This window comes from Chlorocebus sabaeus, chromosome 8, assembly GCF_047675955.1.
Source record: "Chlorocebus sabaeus isolate Y175 chromosome 8, mChlSab1.0.hap1, whole genome shotgun sequence".
NCBI classification, from domain to species: Eukaryota; Metazoa; Chordata; class Mammalia; order Primates; family Cercopithecidae; genus Chlorocebus; species Chlorocebus sabaeus.
Genome location: NC_132911.1, coordinates 131139681 through 131161757, shown reverse-complemented (window position 1 = coordinate 131161757; position 22077 = coordinate 131139681).

Genomic DNA, 22077 nt, shown 5'->3' with positions numbered 1-22077 from the left:
GTGTTGCATCTTTCATCTCAAATTCTCAGAATTTCTCCAGAATGGCTCTTTGAGGCCTCACAGTCATTTTCTTCAAGGTGGAGAAACTTTGGACCAGGAGATATTCTGGGTCTTCTCAATCAGTCATAGAAGGCTGAAAATGCAATTAGCCATTCTCAGGGCAAATAGACAGAATCTCTGAAAGGCATCAAAGGAAGCTCCTTCCTTCGTCTTCCTTTCCTTGTCCTTCTTTTTTACCCTCTCTTCTTTCCCTCCCCACTCATAGATATGTAAAACTGGAAAGGATTAAGAAATCCCATCACCTAAAACTATTTGACAGATGAGGATAGAGAAGGTGGGCAGATTGGGGTTGTAAGTCCTTGATTGTCTTCTTAAAAATGATAGCACTGAGACCCCTTATGACTTTTACTTGTGTGGATAGGGTTAGGCCCTGCCACCACTTCCGTTTATGTAATTTCCTGAACTGGCTGCTTGGCCTTGTCTTGGAGAGGCAACACGTCCACTGGTAATTCCTTCCATCTCTCTGCACATGCCACCACTCACTGTTTATCAAGAGGTAGAATTTTACTCAAAATTGTGGTTTAAAAAATGAAGCAAAATAAAACTTTGATTACAGAGACATATTCAGACATTTGGATTTGTCACTAGGAGTGGCGGGTCAGCATTATGTGCTAATTCCATGACATCATGCGTATGTGACATTGATAAAGAGACACTGATATTGGGTGTCTACGGTATGCCAGGTAATTTACATATAATTGAGTTAAAAGGCAGATATAATTCCCAGCATATAGACGAGGCAATTCCAGCCGAGTAAGTTGTAGGTATTCTAATGTAAGGGCTAGGCGTTTGGGCTCTGGAGTCATAAAGACATATTAGTACTTCCCCATCTGAGCTATGCTACCTCCTCACTCTGTAACTGTACACAACTCATCCTTTCTCTACTTCACTTTCCTTGTCTGAGAATGTAGATAAACAATGCTTTCCAGATCAAGTTGTTTTGAGGATTAAATCGAAAAATCAATGTAAGAAGGTTTAGCACATGCTAAATCCTTCTTAAAAGTGATAATTGTCCCAGATCGTGGAGCTGCTAAGTGTGGTGCAGAGGACTTTGAGACAGGCAGAGTTTTGTTTCTACCCTTGCTTCTGCCATCTTGCCTGCAGTGTTGGGTTGGCATGAAAATTACAGATAATTGGAATTAAAAACCTAGCACAATAATTGCCCTAGAAAAAATGGAAACTCCATTCTTGCAGTTGGCTCAGGGTAAAAGAAAAAAAAAAATTGGAGTCATTGTTGACCTTTCTCTCTCATACTTCCCAGATACCATCACTAGATCCTGTGGCTCTGCCTTCAAAAAAAGTCTGTGATTGGATCATTTCTCACCACCTCTGCTGCTGTCACTGCCTCGTTTGGATTACTGCAATGGCCTTCTACCTGATTCCTCTTGCTCTACCCTCCCCAACTTTCAGCCTAGTTTCCACCTAGCAGCTACAGTCACATTGGAGAATGTAAGTTAGATCAGTAACTCTGCATCCTCCCACAGCAGCTTTGCAATTTGCTCAAAGTAGAAGCTGAAAACCTAACAAAGGCTTGCAAAGCCTCTGTGAGCTACAAACCACACCCAACCCCAGCTTCAGCTGTCACTGTTTGCCACTCCTATTTACTGGCTTTTGTTTTGTTCATCAAACACCAGAATACCTTCAACATTTGCATTTGCTGTTGCAATGTTCATGCCTCAGATATTGACATGACTGATTCCTCTTGTCTCTTGAATTTCTTCTCAAGGGTTGCCCTGTTGATGATGCCTTTCCTGAACACCCTATTTAAAGTTATACCTGGTTTCCATCGCCATTGCCACTGCAACCATGCTGAGCTCTCTTTCCCACTTTCTTTGCTCTATGTTGTGCCTACCGTGAGCTGACCCCTTGAGTGTATGAATAATGACTTGATGGTTGCTACTACTTATTGTCAAAATATTCTAGTATCTAATTCTGGGTTGTTTGGCTGTGAGACTGAATATTCTACTTAACTTTTCCTTGGCAGTGAAATTTGGACAATGATACACATTTATAAGGCTTGTACTCGGTCACTTGTTTTTTGAGAAGTAAATAAAACACCATTTCCAAACAGTCTAAACAGAGTGGCTGGCATACACCAGGCGTCAATGAATAGTAATTGTTTCTCATTTGATTAAATGAATTCCATGGCCGGGCACAGTAGCTCACGCCTGAAATGCTAGCACTTTGGGAGGCCAAAGTGGGCGGATCACAAGGTCAGGAGTTTGAGACCAGCCTGGCCAACATAGTGAAACCCAAGTCTCTACTAAAAGTACAAAAAAAAAAAAAAAAAAAAAATTAGCCAGGCGTGGCAGTGTGTGCCTGTAATCTCAGTACTCGGCAGGTGGAGGCAGGAGAATCGTATGAACCAGGAGGCAGAGGTTTTAGTGAGCCCAGCTGAGATCGTGCCATTGCGCAGGCAACAGTGCAAGACTCCATCTCAAAAAAAACAAAAAAAAAAAAAAAAAAAAAAAAAAAAGAAAAAAGAAAAAAAGAAAAGAAAAAGAAGTGAATTCCATTCAATTTGGCTTGACAATCATTTATTGAGTTGTATTTTAAAATTAAAATAATAGACTTTCCCTTTTAAAAGGCATACCAATTATAAATAGAGAATTAGTTGTGAAAATGAATATTTACTCAAAACAAGATATCACAACAAGTTGCACAATGAATTAAAGTGAACAAATATAATTAATGTCAGAAAAATCTATGTAGTAATATTTTAATTAATTACGTTTAAACACAATTGAAAAAAACTTTTTTCCTACTTTTTGGAGCTACCTGTCTTTTGATCTCCCTGCCAGATGACAGTGGTGTCTCAATATCATTTTCTTTAGAGGGAATCAGAAGTTAACTCAGTCTTTCCTCTAGCATGGTTGACTGGAATTTGTGTTTATTATTGATAGTTGGGATGCATAAAACATATTACCTCACCCACAGGCAGTCATGCTATTTGTAGTACTGCTAGAGATGTGTGCCCTATAAATATTGGATTGCTGATACGTTCTTTTTGTGATTGCACTCAAAGAAGAAAATAATGTATGATGCATTTATAATTGTAGCTGCTGCACAGTCTGCACATTCTGTGAGAAGAGTTGCTCTGCATTGACTGGGCATCCTGATGTTCTTATTGTTTTCACTGTTGTCCCTGTCCCACTTTACCAAATCAAGCCTTGTCTCTTACACACAGAATCATACTACAAAGGGTTGTGCTGAGATGCGAAAACTTCAGAGGGACTGTTTGAAATACTGTTTAAAAAAGCTTCATCTAATCGAGATGCCATAATTTGCTCTCTCTCCACCTGTATATAACAAAGAGGTGTCTTTCTAATGAAATTTATTTTTTTAACTTAAAATATTTATAAAATGGATAATATCTTTAGCTCAATTGTCTGTTCATATTAATTGCATTAACATTTATATATGTATGAAGAAAAAATTTAAACTCATAAAACTTTATGATCACAGAAAATTGAATATACACACACGCATGTGCATAATTATATGTACAGTATGTGTATAATTTTGTTGTTGAGATGTGTGTTGGAGTAATCAATGAAAAACCCTAAAGTGTGGAAAATATGTCAATATAATATTCTCTGGGGAAAGAAAATAGGAACATGTTTGCTAGGAAAAAAAGGAAGGCTATACAATTTCAACTGTTGGAAAAGAGTTTATACCTGTATAGAAAAACAAATTAAATGGATAGAAACTATATCAAATTGCCATCACATTTAAATTCATGTAGATATTTTTAAGAGTGATGTAAATATTGAGATTTGCAAAATGCAAGAAATGACATCCTTTGCACCTCTAGTGAAAAATGCTAGATGTCAACCTGAAAACGTGCAAGGGTAAATAATTTTAAAAAATTTTGCGTTAGGGTATATCACTGACTAGTTAATAATGATCCACAAAGATACCTATGTCTTAATTCCTGGAACCTGTAAATATGTTAGGGTCCATGCCAGCGAGGCATTAAGGTTGCAGATGGAATTAATGTTGCTAATCAGTTGAACATGAGATGAGGTGTTGTGCTTGGATTAGCCAGTTGGGTCCAATGTAATCGCAAAGCCTCATAAAAGTAGAAGAGGGAAGCAGAATAAGGAGAACCAGAGAGCTGCGACCTGACAGTGACTTCATCAGATGTTTTTGGCTTTGAAGCTAGAGAGACCATGAGCCAAGGAATGTGGGTGTCCTCCAGAAGTTGCCAAGACCAGGAAATAAATTCTCCCTTAAAGCCTCCAAGAACGAAAGCAGTTCTGCTGACTCCTTGATTTTAGCCCAGTGAGACCCCTTTGGGGCTTCTAATTTCCAGAACTAAAAGAAAATTATTTTTTCCTGTTTTAGGCCAGTAAAATTTTTAATAATTCACTACAGCAGCAGTAGGAAAGTAATATGTACATATATTAACTGACATAACTTTACTACCATGTTTCAAAGAGAAAAACAGACTTCTTTGTTATGTTTTCAAGTAATCAAAATACTGAATTTAAAAGTAGTGAAGGAACACTTACTCATCTCAAGTCCACGTATATAGCTAGCAGTCTGAACATTTTAGAATAATAGTTCTCAAACTTTAGTGGGCACCAGAATCACCCAGAGGGCTTATAAACACAGATTGCTATATACTTCACCCACAGAGTTTCTGATTCAGTGGGTCTGGGGTGGGGACCAGGACTTTGACTTTCTAACAACTCCCTGGGTGCTGCTGCTGCTGTGGGCCTGAGGACAACACTTTGAGGACCACTGACCAAGAAGACTGAAAGAGAGAAGAGCCTTCTGAGAAGTCAAACCTGTGTTAGAAATTTTATACATTAGTACGTGTATGTTTTAGTCACAGAAATGCCCCTTTATCCCCTACTTAGAGCCAATTTACTCTATTTTGAATAAAACAAGGCAATTTTACTACCAATTTTTTCTAGCTTATACCAGACTATAATAATAAACAAGAGGCACTGTCATTTGCTAGAGATAGCAAATTTGCAACAATAATGAAGGAAATCAGGCTGCCTGAGAGTGAGGTGGAAGAATGAGAAGCCATATGAACTTAAAATATTCATATGGCATATGAATATATGAAGTTAACAGACATACAAAGTTGGAATATTTAAGTATCTGCTTCCGTGTAGTGAATTGGTGATTAATCATCAGTACTTGTTTTGCTCTGAAATTGCAATGTCCAATAGAAAAGTCACTAGTCACATGTGGATATTAAGCACTCAAAACATGCCTGATATGAATTGAGATGTTCTGTACATATAAAATGCACATGGAAATTTGAAGACTAAATATAAAAAATGTAAAATACTGTAACAATTTTTAAATATTGAATATATGTTGAAAGAATAAGATTTAGGATATATTGAGTTAAAATATAGTATTAAACTTGATTACACTTGTTTCTTTTACTCTTTTAAAGACATGGCTTCCAGAATATTTGGACCATTCTGAATAATAATGACTGAATAGGACACTGGTAGTTAGTTCAAGACTTCTGAGTTTCTTGAGGGCAGAATGGATTTATTTACTTGGTCTGCACCAGACCCTTTCGCAGTGCATGATCTATGGGTAGTATTTGTTTTATATCTGTTGAAAGAATAAACGAATGTATAAGTGAATGGATTAAAGAAAAATGTTTGTGGAGGTATCACACCATCTGATTTCAAACTATACTACAAAGCTGTAGTAATTAAGACAGCATGGTACTGGCAAAAGAGTAGAAACATGGACCAATGAAACAGAATATCTAGAAATGAACCCACACGTACATGATCAATTGATTTTTGACAAAGGTTCCAAGAGTGCACAATGAGAAAATGATAGTTTGTTCAATAAATGGTGCTAGAAAAAACAAATTTCTATATGCAGAAAAATGAAAGTTGACCCTTTTTTCACACCATGTATAAAAATTAACTTGAATTAGATTAAATACTTAAATGTAAGACCAGAAACTCAAACTACTAGAAGAAAACATGGGAAAAAACTGCAAGACATTAGTTTAGCAAAAATAGACAAATACGACATCAAACTAAAGGACTTCTGCACCTTAAAGGAAACAATTACTGGCGTGCATAGACAACCCACAGAATGGGAGAAAATATTTGTAAACCATACATCCAAAAAGGGGCTACATCCAAAATATGGAAGGAGCTCACTTAACAAAAAACCCAATTAAAAAATGGGATCTGAATAGACATTTCTTGAAAGAAGACAAATGGTCACAGATATATTTTCAAAAAAATTCTCAACATTGTTAATCATAAAGGAAAGACAAATTAAAACTGTAACAAGATATCACTCAACACTTGTCAGAGTGGCTTATATAAATAAAACAAAAATAACAAGTGTTGGTAAGGATGGAGAGAAAAGGGAAACTTTGTACACTTTTGGTGAGATGTAAATTAGTACAACTATTATAAAATCCAGTTTGGAGGTTCCTCAAAAAATGAAAAATAGAATTGTCACATGATCCAGCAATCCTACTTCTAGGAATTAACCCATAACATTTGAAATCAGTTTGTCAAAGAGATGTCTGCACCTCTATATTCATTTAACACTATTCACAAGAGTCAAGTTATGGAATAAAGCTAACTGTTCATCAATGGATGAATGGATAAAGAAAATGTGGTATATATACATGGTGGAATACAATTCAGCCTTAAAATGGAAAATTCTGTCATCTGGACAACATGAATGGTACTGAAGAACATGATGTTAGGTAGAATAAGTCAGGCACAGAAAGACAAATACCACATCTTCTCACTTTAATGTAGAATCTAAAACAAACTCATAGAAAAAGAGTAGAATGCTGGTTACAGAGGCTGGGGGAACAGAAAATTAAAGATTAAAGGGTATAAAATCTGTGAGACATGAACAATGTGATTTATTCTTTTTTGAGTTCTATTGGACCGTGTGTTGAACATAGTTAATAATAGAGAATTGTTCATTTCAAATTTGCTAAGAGTAAATTTCAAATGTTCTCACTACAAAAATGTTAAGTATTTGAGGTAATGAAAATATTAATTAGCTTGATGTAGCTATTCCACATTATATTCATAAATTATAATATCATGTTGTACCCCATAAATTTATAGAATTATAAATTGTCAATTTATGATAAAACTGTCTGAAGTACTCTGTTTAAGAAAGTAAGAGACTTCTTGCAGAAAGAGTTCCAGCAAAAAATGGATAGGATTTTAAAGCTCATTCTTTAAGGGTTAAAGTAAGCTTCAGTATTCTGAAAAACATACGAATATGAGTTGCCTCATTCTCTAACAATTCAGGATGGATGATCTACTGCTGTCTTTAGATTTAAAGTGCCTATTTCCCTCCAAACAACACATAAATATTTTAAAAACAATTGTAGTGTAAGTTAGTAGCTCGTGAATCATTTATTGAATGAACATGAATTTGACATGCTTATCATACTTGAATTAAGAAGTGGTAAAATATGAAATAAAAAGTCCTAGGCTTAAAAGTCCTACACTTAAAACTCAGAAGATTTGAAATAGAGTCTTAAATCTCAACCCCAAGTTATGCAAGTCTCACCTTATGCACATTGTATTTTAGATGCATTGTTCCACAAGGTACACCCTATAAATTTAGGCGTGTAGAACATTTTACTCTATATGTGGAAGTACAAAATGGCCTTATGTCCAGGTGCAAACTAGAAATAAGAATCCAAGTGGGTGGAGGGAGGAAGGGTAGACATCCTTTGTGTTTGTTCTGTTCCCATGAAGATTCTCGCTGTTTTAGCTTGCATTAGTTATTCAGTGCTATTTCTGGGTAAGTCCCTTCTTTTAACATTACAGTTAATGCTGGGAAGCAACCAGGTGATAGCAAGAAAACAAGGAAATAGTTTAATTTATAACTGACTATGTAAATAAGAATGCAATATGAAGAAAGTCAACACATTTCTTTCATTGCACTTCAACAGTGAAAAATATTTTGAATACAACAAGAAAAAGACATGTCAAATATCTGCCACTGCTTTGTCTACTCACCACATGTGGCCATTAAAACTGAAATCAGAATTAATTAACATTGAATGAAATGAAAAATTCAGTTCTTTAATCATGTGAACTACATTTCAAGGGCCCAATGGCTACATGTGGCTAATGGCTACCGTGTTGGACAATGTGTAGAACATTTTTTTTAAATTTACTTATTTATTATTATTATTATACTTTAAGTTCTAGGGTACATGTGCATAACGTGCAGTTTTGTTACATATGTATACTTGTGCCATGTTGGTGTGCTGCACCCATCAACTAGTCAGCACCCATCAACTCGTCATTTACATCAGGTATAACTCCCAGTGCAATCCCTCCCCCCTCCCCCCTCCCCATAATAGGCCCCGGTGTGTGATGTCCCCCTTCCCGAGTCCAAGTCATCTCACTGTTCAATTCCCACCTATGAGTGAGAACATGCGGTGTTTGGTTTTCTGTTCTTGTGATAGTTTGCTAAGAATGATGGTTTCCAGCTGCATCCATGTCCCTACAAAGGACACAAACTCATCCTTTTTTATGGCTGCATTGTATTCCATGGTGTATATGTGCCACATTTTCTTAATCCAGTCTGTCACTGATGGACATTTGGGTTGATTCCAAGTCTTTGCTATTGTGAATAGTGCCGCAATAAACATACGTGTGCATGTGTCTTTATAGCAGCATGATTTATAATCCTTTGGGTATATACCCAGTAATGGGATGGATGGGTCATATGGTACATCTAGTTCTAGATCCTTGAGGAATCGCCATACTGTTTTCCATAATGGTTGAACTAGTTTACAATCCCACCAACAGTGTAAAAGTGTTCCTATTTCTCCACATCCTCTCCAGCACCTGTTGTTTCCTGACTTTTGAATGATCGCCATTCTAACTGGTGTGAGATGGTATCTCATTGTGGTTTTGATTTGCATTGCTCTGATGGTCAGTGATGATGAGCATTTTTTCATGTGTCTGTTGGCTGTATGAATGTCTTCTTTTGAGAAATGTCTGTTCCTATCCTTTGCCCACTTTTTGATGGGGTTGCTTGTTTTTTTCTTGTAAATTTGTTTGAGTTCTTTGTAGGTTCTGGATATTAGCCCTTTGTCAGATGAGTAGATTGCAAAAATTTTCTCCCATTCTGCAGGTTGCCTGTTCACTCTGATGGTAGTTTCTTTTGCTGTGCAGAAGCTCTTTAGTTTAATGAGATCCCACTTGTCAATTTTGGCTTTTGCTGCCGTTGCTTTTGGTGTTTTAGACATGAAGTCTTTGCCCATGCCTATGTCCTGAATGGTATTACCTAGGTTTTCTTCTAGGATTTTTATGGTATTAGGTCTAACATTTAAGTCTCTAATCCATCTTGAATTAATTTTCGTATAAGGAGTAAGGAAAGGAACCAGTTTCAGCTTTCTACTTATGGCTAGCCAATTTTCCCAGCACCATTTATTAAATAGGGAATCCTTTCCCCATTTCTTGTTTCTCTCAGGTTTGTCAAAGATCAGATGGCTGTAGATGTGTGGTATTATTTCTGAGGACTCTGTTCTGTTCCATTGGTCTATATCTCTGTTTTGGTACCAGTACCATGCTGTTTTGGTTACTGTAGCCTTGTAGTATAGTTTGAAGTCAGGTAGCATGATGCCTCCAGCTTTGTTCTTTTGACTTAGGATTGTCTTGGAGATGCGGGCTCTTTTTTGGTTCCATATGAACTTTAAAGCAGTTTTTTCCAATTCTGTGAAGAAACTCATTGGTAGCTTGATGGGGATGGCATTGAATCTATAAATAACCTTGGGCAGTATGGCCATTTTCACGATATTGATTCTTCCTATCTATGAGCATGGTATGTTCTTCCATTTGTTTGTGTCCTCTTTGATTTCACTGAGCAGTGGTTTGTAGTTCTCCTTGAAGAGGTCCTTTACATCCCTTGGAAGTTGGATTCCTAGGTATTTAATTCTCTTGGAAGCAATTGATGGAAGTTCATTCATGATTTGGCTCTCTGTTTGTCTGTTACTGGTGTATAAGAATGCTTGTGATTTTTGCACATTAATTTTGTATCCTGAGACTTTGCTGAAGTTACTTATCAGCTTAAGGAGATTTTGGGCTGAGACAATGGGGTTTTCTAAATATACAATCATGTCATCTGCAAAGAGGGACAATTTGACTTCTTCTTTTCCTAACTGAATCCCCTTGATTTCTTTCTCTTGCCTGATTGCCCTAGCCAGAACTTTCAACACTATGTTGAATAGGAGTGGTGAGAGAGGGCATCCCTGTCTTGTGCCAGTTTTCAAAGGGAATTTTTCCAGTTTTTGCCCATTCAGTATGATATTGGCTGTGGGTTTGTCATAAATAGCTCTTATTATTTTGAGGTACGTTCCATCAATACCAAATTTATTGAGCGTTTTTAGGTTGAAGGGCTGTTGATTTTTATCAAAAGCCTTTTCTGCATCTATTGAGATAATCATGTGGTTCTTGTCTTTGGTTCTGTTTATATGCTGGATTATGTTTATTGATTTGCGAATGTTGAACCAGCCTTGCATCCCAGGGATGAAGCCCACTTGATCATGGTGGATAAGCTTTTTGATGTACTGCTGAATCCGGTTTGCCAGTATTTTATTAAGGATTTTTGCATCGATGTTCATCAGGGATATTGGTCTAAAATTCTCTTTTTTTGTTGTGTCTCTGCCAGGCTTTGGTATCAGGATGATGTTGGCCTCATAAAATGAGTTAGGGAGGCTTCCCTCTTTTTCTATTGATTGAAATAGTTTCAGAAGGAATGGTACCAGCTCCTCCTTGTACCTCTGGTAGAATTCAGCTGTGAATCCATCTGGTCCTGGACTTTTTTTGGTTGGTAGGCTATTAATTATTGCCTCAATTTCAGAGCCTGCTATTGGTCTATTCAGGGATTCAACTTCTTCCTGGTTTAGTCTTGGAAGAGTGTAAGTGTCCAGGAAATTATCCATTTCTTCTAGATTTTCTAGTTTATTTGCATAGAGGTGTTTATAGTATTCTCTGATGGTAGTTTGTATTTCTGTGGGGTCGGTGATGATATCCCCTTTATCATTTTTTATTGCATCTATTTGATTCTTCTCTCTTTTCTTCTTTATTAGTCTTGCTAGCGGTCTGTCAATTTTGTTGATCTTTTCAAAAAACCAACTCCTGGATTCATTGATTTTTTGAAGGGTTTTTTGTGTCTCTATCTCCTTCAGTTCTGCTCTGATCTTAGTTATTTCTTGCCTTCTGCTAGCTTTCAAATGTGTTTGCTCCTGCTTCTCTAGTTCTTTTAATTGTGATGTTAGAGTGTCAATTTTAGATCTTTCCTGCTGTCTCTTGTGGGCATTTAGTGCTGTAAATTTCCCTCTACACACTGCTTTAAATGTGTCCCAGAGATTCTGGTATGTTGTATCTTTGTTCTCATTGGTTTCAAAGAACATCTTTATTTCTGCCTTCATTTCGTTATGTACCCAGTAGTCATTCAGGAGCAGGTTGTTCAGTTTCCATGTAGTTGAGCGGTTTTGATTGAGTTTCTTAATCCTGAGTTCTAGTTTGATTGCACTGTGGTCTGAGAGACAGTTTGTTATAATTTCTGTTCTTGTACATTTGCTGAGGAGTGCTTTACTTCCAATTATGTGGTCAATTTTGGAATAAGTGCGATGTGGTGCTGAGAAGAATGTATATTCTGTTGATTTGGGGTGGAGAGTTCTATAGATGTCTATTAGGTCTGCTTGCTGCAGAGATGAGTTCAATTCCTGGATATCCTTGTTAACTTTCTGTCTCGTTGATCTGTCTAATGTTGACAGTGGAGTGTTGAAGTCTCCCATTATTACTGTGTGGGAGTCTAAGTCTCTTTGTAAGTCTCTAAGGACTTGCTTTATGAATCTGGGTGCTCCTGTATTGGGTGCATATATATTTAGGATAGTTATCTCTTCCTGTTGAATTGATCCCTTTACCATTATGTAATGGCCTTCTTTGTCTCTTTTGATCTTTGATGGTTTAAAGTCTATTTTATCAGAGACTAGTATTGCAACCCCTGCTTTTTTTTGTTTTCCATTTGCTTGGTAAATCTTCCTCCATCCCTTTATTTTGAGCCTATGTATGTCTCTGCATGTGAGATGGGTCTCCTGAATACAGCAGACTGATGGGTCTTGACTCTTTATCCAGTTTGCCAGTCTGTGTCTTTTAATTGGAGCATTTAGTCCATATACATTTAAGGTTAATATTGTTATGTGTGAACTTGATCCTGCCATTATGATATTAACTGGTTATTTTGCTCGTTAGTTGATGCAGTTTCTTCCTAGCCTTGATGGTCTTTACATTTTGGCATGTTTTTGCAATGGCTGGTACCGGTTGTTCCTTTCCATGCTTAGTGCTTCCTTCAGGGTCTCTTGCAAGGCAGGCCTAGTGGTGACAAAATCTCTAAGCATTTGCTTATCTGTAAAGGATTTTATTTCTCCTTCACTTATGAAACTTAGTTTGGCTGGATATGAAATTCTGGGTTTAAAATTCTTTTCTTTAAGAATGTTGAATATTGGCCCCCACTCTCTTCTGGCTTGGAGAGTTTCTGCCGAGAGATCTGCTGTTAGTCTGATGGGCCTCCCTTTGTGGGTAACCCGACCTTTCTCTCTGGCTGCCCTTAAGATTTTTTCCTTCATTTCAACTTTAGTGAATCTGGCAATTATGTGTCTTGGAGTTGCTCTTCCCGAGGAGTATCTTTGTGGCATTCTCTGTATATCCTGGATTTGAATGTTGGCCTGCCCTACTAGGTTGGGGAAGTTCTCCTGGATGATATCCTGAAGAGTGTTTTCCAACTTGGTTCCATTTTCCCCCTCACTTTCAGGCACCCCAATCAGACATAGATTTGGTCTTTTTACATAATCCCATACTTCTTGCAGGCTTTGTTCATTTCTTTTTCTTCTTTTTTCTTTTGGTTTCTCTTCTCGCTTCATTTCATTCATTTGATCCTCAATCGCTGATACTCTTTCTTCCAGTTGATCGAGTCGGTTACTGAAGCTTGTGCATTTGTCACGTATTTCTTGTGTCATGGTTTTCATCTCTTTCATTTCGTTTATGACCTTCTCTGCATTAATTACTCTAGCCATCAATTCTTCCACTTTTTTTTCAAGATTTTTAGTTTCTTTGCACTGGGTACGTAATTCCTCCTTTAGCTCTGAGAAGTTTGATGGACTGAAGCCTTCTTCTCTCATCTCGTCAAAGTCATTCTCCGTCCAGCTTTGATCTGTTGCTGGCGATAAGCTGTGCTCCTTTGCCAGGGGAGATGCGCTCTTATTTTTTGAATTTCCAGCTTTTCTGCCCTGCTTTTTCCCCATCTTTGTGGTTTTATCTGCCTCTGGTCTTTGATGATGGTGACGTACTGATGGGGTTTTGGTGTAGGTGCCCTTCCTGTTTGATAGTTTTCCTTCTAACAGTCAGGACCCTCAGCTGTAGGTCTGTTGAAGATTGCTTGAGGTCCACTCCAGACTCTGTTTGCCTGGGTATCAGCAGCAGAGGCTGCAGAAGATAGAATATTGCTGAACAGCGAGTGTACCTGTCTGATTCTTGCTTTGGAAGCTTCCTCTCAGGGGTGTACTCCACCCTGTGAGGTGTGGGGTGTCAGACTGCCCCTAGTGGGGGATGTCTCCCAGTTAGGCACTCCCTACTGAGATGAACCCAGTACCTCTGTTGAAAATGCAAAAATCACAGGTCTTCTGTGTCACTCACGCTGGGAGTTGGAGACTGGAGCTGTTCCTATTCGGCCATCTTGCTCTGGCCTCACTGTCCTGTGTAGAACATTTTCATCATCACAGACAGTTCCATTGGAAAATGATGCTCTAGGCAATTAATTCTCTTAACTTGTCTGAGCTTGGTCTCTTTATGTAGCAAAAAGGAAGAATAGTAGTCAGACTTTAGTTACATCACAAGACTTCTGCGAGAGTCAAATTTCATAAAAGTACTATACATGTGGTACATGAAGGTGGATTATTATCATTATCTCAATTGAGGAAGCAAGTTTGGAAGTGAGAACTTGTGGTAGACATATGGTTGGGTGTTCACTCCAAATAAAGCATAGAACTTTTTTTGATGCACCCCTGAACACTTCTATATCCCTGAATACTGCTGTATCCTGAATACTGGTTCAGCAGAATGTATATACTGGACTGAACAGCTCTTGTGTTTCTTCTTACACCTTCTTGGTCTACATGTTCTACTCCAGCCATTGCTACAATAACCAGTTACCATGCAGGTCAAACCAACAGCATCTAGCCTTGACTACACCCTGTAAGTCTTGCTTTCTCCCCTGGGCCTTTTATGACATGGCTAATATGCAGTACTTAAAGAAACCTGCTCAGTCATTCTGATTCATATGCAACTCTGAGAATACAGAAGAGGTAGCACCTTCTGGGATAACCCTTGTCCAGTGAAGGTGAGGTGGTGGATAAATACTCCCCTCTTCTATCCCCTAGGTAGCAATTGTACAGAACATTCCACAAGGCTTCTCAGAGGGTCTGAAGTGGGACTGAGCCCCAGATGCTCACAGTGGTGTTAGCTCCATAGTGCACCTGTCCATTCCCTGTTTCATTCTCCACATCTCCCACCCCCGATTTCTTGAAGTCACTTCTCTGAAATAAAGTCTCTGAAAGTCTCTACCCCATGTCTTACTTTTTAGGGGGAATTTACATTGAGACAAGGTCTTGGGATGATTTCCTGGTTTTAGTCCACAATATTTTTTCAAAGTCATTTGAGATTTGGGATTTAAACAGGTTGCTTTAGTATTGCCCATGGTCTTGGGCTCAATGACGTATTACTCACATCAATGAGCCAGGCAATTTTTACTGCATCTACAACATGAAAGAAGATTGTAAAGATGGAAAAACTAACATATACAAAGTTCTCCATCTCCATTACAACCCAAATCCCCTACTATGATATTAAAGTCAGCACGTTTTCTGTGAAGTGATGAATGTGTACCCAGAACTGTGCTAATCAGTACAATATAATTAGTATGAAATGATAGGAATAGATTTATTTCTCATCCCCAGATAGCTTATAAGCAATATAAGAATGTGCGCTTTGATATCAGAAGATCTGGGTTTCTGATTGTTATTTATCTCAAAACCACAGTTGTTTCCTTCATATCGCTTTGTATTTTATAATGGCTTATTTAGGAAGTAGACTGTAAGCTCAGTGAGGGTAAGAACTGTGTCCTGTCACTGAACATATCACTGGGATATCCTCTATCCCAGGATAGTACCTGGCACATAGAAAGTGCTCAGTAAACGTGTTTTTGATTTAATGAATGACTGTTAATATTTATTGAGTTTTAACTTTTTGCTAGGCCAGGGGTTGGCAAACAGTCAGTGGGCCAAATCCATCCCATAACCTGTTTTTGTAAATCAAATTTTATGGAAACTTAGCCATCCTTGTCCTTGGCCACACTGTCTATGGCTTCTGTTTAGCTATAATGGCAGAGTTGAGCAGCTGTGACAGAAACTATATGATTCACACAGTCAAAAATATTTACCGTCTGGCCCTTTACAGAAACATTTACCTATCCCTGTATTGGGCTGTGCATTTCTATGAAAACTGAATTTTCTGTATGAGCTATGACATGAAAAATGTCTGTGTCAAACCCCTACTGAATAGAAGCCATTATTCTAGAATACTGCATACCAAGGCACAGAGAATATTGTCTGTGTATAGAGTCTGAAGGTGTGAAGGAGACAGAGCTAAGAGCCTTTTCAACAGGGCCTGGAATATGGACCTGGCCAAGCCTACTCCTCCTCTTGGTGTAGTGTCTTCATGACCTTAGCAGCAGAGAGGAGGAATCACTCTTATTTCTCCCCCAGACTCCCTGCTCAGAATATCTCCGTTCTGCTTTCTTTTGATGAGATTCATAGTTACCAATTCATCAAAACAGTAAATTCCACATGTCTATTTTTTATTGTATCTACATCCCTAGATTCCAGGATAGTGCTTCTGCATTATAAATGTTTACAGAATTCATGAACTTTCCCCCATATTATAGATGAGGAAACTGAGGTTCAGTCAAAGAAATAGTCTTGTTGCAGATACAGAAGCGATGGTCCCTTCATACAGGTAGTGAATAGTGGAGATAGATTCAAACATGGCTCTACCTGGCTCAACAGCTGGGTTTTCTGTCTTGCAACCTGCCACCTGGTAGCTGTGCTCTTGAGCCAGGTCCTTCAGGATTCTAGGGCTTACTTTGCTCATCCATAAAATGGGCAGAGAGTTGGGAATTAACTGGATGATTGCTAAATTCATTTCTTAACTTTGGAAAATACTAAAACAATATGAGCTATGTTTGTAGCCGTAAACTGAAAAGACTAATTTTGTTTAGCTGAGGTGAGAAAACCTTTTCAAAAGTAGGGAAAAAAATGAAGGAATCTTATAGTGGCTGAACAATGTAATCAAATAAGTTACTGTTTGATATAGCTTCAGGCCCCATGCCACAACTAGGTCAAAAATCACTTGAGTAAGACTCAAAGGTCAAGTTGACCAGAAAATAAAAATCAAATGGACAAAGTGGCAGAGACAAAGCCCACTTTGCTTTCAAACTAATACCCTTTACTCGAGCTGGAAAGGGCTTATCTCAATTGCTTAATCCCATGACAACACTTTACATGGATTCTCTTTGGTTTTCCCAGTGCTGTAAATCTTATCTCTCTTTAACCCATGCTAAGTTATTTTTTTTTAAATCAGTATTTTTAAATTGTAATTATAAAAATCATTTTCTTCCTCTGTTTTCTTTACTTTTAAAGGCATGCTTTTTAAACTCTTCTACACTCAGGTCTCCTTATCTGTGACCTGCCATCTCAGCAGCTTTATTGTCAAAGCCTCAGTGTGACTTTGGAGCACAGGACTTATTTTTACTTTTATGTCCTGACTTGCCCTGGGCCGCCTGAGTCATTCAGAAAAGGTGGCCCAGGGACATGAAGACCATTTCTTTTCCTTAATTCCCGTAATTAATTGCTTTTTGATTAGGGGCAATGACTCTTTGGCAAATGACCCTGCCAAATACTTGCTTACTCCTCTTGTGAGCTATTCAGCTTCGGCCACTGAAATCACACGGTTAGTTGCAGATGAAGTGTGATGAGCTATCTCGGGAATATTGAGCCACATCCCGATCTTGCCAGGCTACGGAGGGTTGGTTATTCATGAACTATGGGGGCTTTTAAACTATACAGTGGTGGTTGTGCTTGAAAACTTTGAAGATATTTAAACAAAATATTTTTGCAACAGTTTTTCAATGAATATTTACTGCATTTACCATTTTAAGAGTCAGGACATGAAGATAAGGCAGACCGATTATGCTTCTGCCTTCACAGGCATTCTAGTGCAGACAGAAAATGTACAAGAAACCAGTAGTATACACACACACAAACAAATACATAAGGGATTGTTGATAAGTGCTCTAAAAGAAATAAAATATGATGATGAGGTAGACAGCAGTGTGATGCTGAAGATAAGAGGCCAAGCAAGTCATCTCTGAAAAGGAAGCATTTGAGCAGAGGTTTGAGTGATAAGAAGGAGCCAGGCATATGAGGAACTGGCTGAGTAGGCATGGGGGTGTCCAGGTAGATGGGCTAATAACTACATAAACTCTCAGATGAGAAGGAGCTTGGTAGGCTTGGGAATACAACCAAGCCCAGTGGTGCAAGTGGGTGAGCATGGAGGACAGTAATTCAAGGTGAAATAAGAGAGGTATGGAGGGGGCTGGATAATGTTGACATTGCTACCTGTGTAAACAGTACAGGCACCAACTGTGTGCTGGGAACCTTGCTGGGTACCGGGGGTATAAAGACCAATAAAATATGTTTATGGACCAGATAAATTGCCCTGGGGGCCTTACCTTATTGCATATTGCCAGTTGTCACCGTATCTCAGCAATGGCAAGTCCCTCAGGTCTCAGAGTATTCAGGTAAAGCTCCCTCCCCAACCCAGGACTTCTATCACTGATGCTCCTGGACTGCTGGGACTTATCACATAACCATTACACTTCTCGTCCCTCCCTCCTTAGTCACCATCAGAGGTCAAGGGTCCCATCTAATCTCTTATCAATGGACCTGCTTCTGTGCTTCTCAAATATGACTCTATCCCCATCTCTTTCTGCCCTCCTAAACCCCTGTTCCCCACCCCTGGAATTCACAGTGAATCAAATCTGAATCTATCGCCATCTTTCTCTGCACACTGGAATTCACAATAAGCCATGAATAAACCCCCATATGTTCCCCAGTTTCTTGGTCCTATCACCTCCTTGATGTAAATGAAGACTTTCTGTTCCCTGATAAAGCAGCTTCCCCTGTCATTGGTAACTGTTTCATCTCTCACACCTCAGATAACTTAAGGCCTGGGGGTGAGGATGCTACCTCCTTTCTCTCTTGTCTTTCCCTACTCCAAAGATCCTAGCATCTTTGAAGCCCATCATTAGACTTTATTACCCAAAAGAACTTGGCATAGAGGAAAGTGTTGACTTTAGTTACATATTTTATTATTTTATTTTTGTTTTTTAGAGCACTAGAGGAAACTCAAGGTCAAGGTCATAAACCCTGGAATCAGATTGCTTAGGTTGGATTCAGTCTTTGCCATTTACTAGTTATGACAGTAAAAAAGGTTAATTAATGTCTCTGGGACCCAGGTTATTCATCTTTAGAATGAGGATAGGGTAGAGGTGAGAATTAAATGAGGTAGTACACATGAGAATTAAATGAGGTAATATGCATTAAATGAGGTAATACACATTGAATGGTGTTTGGTATATTTTAAGTGCCATGTAAGTGTCTTTAATTATTTTGTTGTTATCAACTGACTGATAACTTGAATGTCTGGCTTACTTCCTCTTCTCTCTGTCCAATATCATTCTTGGCAAATTCAGCATTCATGAAGGTGGAATCTCTATGACTCTGGCACTTTAGCTCTGTGGCCTAGTAGCTCTGACCATTTCTTCCTCCCACCTCTGCCACCTACTCACATAGTCATGCCCTAGGATTTGTCATCTTCAGAAATTGCATCATTTCCAAAATCTTGATTTCAGTACATCCCACTTGCATACGGTATTCTTCTCTCCTGGTAGCTTATTCACTCCGGCATCTTCCCTCTGGAGACTGACATCATTATCTCAAATCCACTTACCCTTCTACAGCTTTGTCTGTATGTATGTTTCCCTTCTCATCTTCACTTCTCTCACCTTCCAGCTTAGAGTTTATGGCCCATCATTAAGATCAATGCCTTGAAAAACCACTTATCTTTCTTTCCTTTCTCTTCTTTTGCCATTCTTGACTAGATAAATGCTGGATAAATCCAAACTATCGCTTAGTCTGAGCTTGCTCCTGAGAAGTTGAAATATCACAATATTACTCATAGGACTCACTTTGCATGTGCACTTGGTTACCAGATAATCTAACTCAGATATCAGATAATCTAACATTTCTATAGGAGATTTACTTTTCCATTTTCTGAGATAATCATTGCATATCTTCCTCTCCTTAAGTCTCCAGAACCTCTCCCCATTAACTGATGTTTTTTCATACTTTACCGAAAAATTAGATGAAATAGACATTATCTTCAATTCCCTCCACTGATTCTATGCCCCCAGCTCCATCTGTACATTCCTTCCCATGATAATTGAAGATCTATTTCTACTCCTCTCTAAGACAAGCCAGTTCTTGCTCTTTGGATCTCACTCTTCTAACACTTTAAAATACTTCATTCTTACAACTATCCCCCTTTTCCCAGCACTGTCAACATTTTTTCTTTCTATGGGATCAATTTCATCAGCACTCAAACATGTTTTAGTATACTTGATCTTACAAGAGGAATAAGGACCTTGACTTGAGCCTAGGTCACTGTGCCAGACATCTTCTCTTGGCTCCTCTGGATCCACTCTGACCTCTCTCCACCTTGGACACTGCATCAATAGTTTCCATGCACTCAGGTTTAAGGTTGAATTTGCTAAATAAGCAGCTCCTGCAGGAGATTGGAGGAAGAGAGGAGAATAGCATCAGAGTATTTACTCCCCTAGAAACTGCACTCAAAGCACAGAGTTACAGTGCCATCTCTGAAGGTTGCCCATGCCCTGCACATATCTTCACACGCAGTTCTTTAATGAATAAGCCTTCCCAGAATTATCTTAATTTGACTATGCCTTCTAACTTTTACTAGAATCCTGCCTGATAAGGTCATCTTCTAGCTACAGCTCAATTTCTCTGCTATATCAATCTCTTGGTTTTTCTCATATTTTTCTGGCTCCTCCTTCTCAATGCCCATACTGGCTCTTCCCGAATTGAATAGATGTCTACATGTCAAAGTATCCCAAGGCTTTGTTCTAATCCCTTTCTTTTCTCTATCCCCTTTTACCTTATGATCTCATGTAGTTCACAGCTTGAGATACCTTCTATATGTATTAGTGAGTTTCAGATTTACATATCCAGCAAGAACTCAAATTCTAAGTTAAATACATTCATGTAACTACCCAGTAGATACCTTCACTTGGAATCTAAAGGGCATATCACATTTCACATGGCCGTAATTATGACAATGATCCCAACTCCTAAAGTCTTTCAAAGGAATCTCCCTCTCTACAGATTTCTCTGCCTAATTTAAGAGTACCACAATCCATCCTGCCTCCCAGGCAAAAAAGCTAAAAACTTTGATTTGTCTCATTTCTTATAACCCACATTCAATCCATCAATAAGTCTTATCAATTACATCTCCAATAGATCCCAAATCCAACCACTTTTCGCCATCTCCATTGCTGTACCTAGAGTCCAAGACACAGTCTCTCCTTGCCTGAGCTTCTGAAATAGCTTCATATCTGGATTGCCTGAACTCACTTTTGATAGTCCAATCTTTACCTTGCACTCAGAGTAATTTTTCTAAAGTGTAAGCTATCCCCCTCCTTTAAATCTGACAGAGCTCTCACTGCTCCCAGAATAAAATCCAGACTTATGATCATGATCTGTATGACCTGACATGACTTGGCCTCAACTGCTGACTTCGATGTCCTCATTCTCTCTTCTGTCCCTGCTCATTCACCAGTGTCCATAAACACTGAACTTTCTTTTGTCCCTTGAACATTTCAAACTCATTCCTATCTCTGGGCCTTGCTCATGATATTGTCTGCTTGGAATAGCTCCCCTCATTTCTTCCTGGCTCACTTCTTCTCTGAACTAAAATAGTATTCTCTTCCTGGTTACTCTCAGAAATATCACCCTGTATTATCCTCTCAATTGCATTTATCATTGCTTAAAATTATTTAATTTATTTATCTGTGTATATGTTCATTATCTATCTCTCCTCATAGCTGAGAAGATAGTTGCTCCACAATGTCCCACCTTTAGAATTGTGCATGGCACATGATATGTGCTTAATAAATATTCATGGAATAAATAGATGAATGAGAAACACAAAAATGAATTAAAATTGTGATAAGTACTGTGAATTAAGTAAAAGATGTCGTGGAAGCTATAACACTGGGGACTCATGTAAGACTGGGTAGTTACTGAAGGACTTTCTGAAGCAGTGACATTTAAGCCGAGACCTGAAAGGTGAGTTAGAGTAAGTGTAATGTTGGGGAAGAACTGTCCAGGCCAGGGAAGCAGCATGTGTAGGTGATGTGAGGCCATGAAGAACCTGGTGCATTAGAGAAATGATTGGAGGCCAGTATGGATTGAGTGGAAAGCGTGGCATAAGATGAGTTCGAAGGCCAGTAGAAACCACTTCTAGAAATGTGGTAAATGCTGATGTACAGTCATGCACAAAGGAGGCAATGCCCAGGGAAGGGAAGCTGCTGGAGCTGGAGGAATGGAATTCAAGAAAGTCTTTACAGAAGCAGCAATATTGAGGCTGAGAAGTTACCAGAAGGGTGGGAATGGAGGGGTCAGGGGAGCAAATCGGGGAGGCACACACAAGGGCAGACAAGTGTACAACAAACTGCATATTCTGGGAACCACAGGTATGGTGTGTCCAGAAAGGCACAGCAAAGAGGAACACTCAGGTGACTGTCTTGCTTGTCTTTATATCT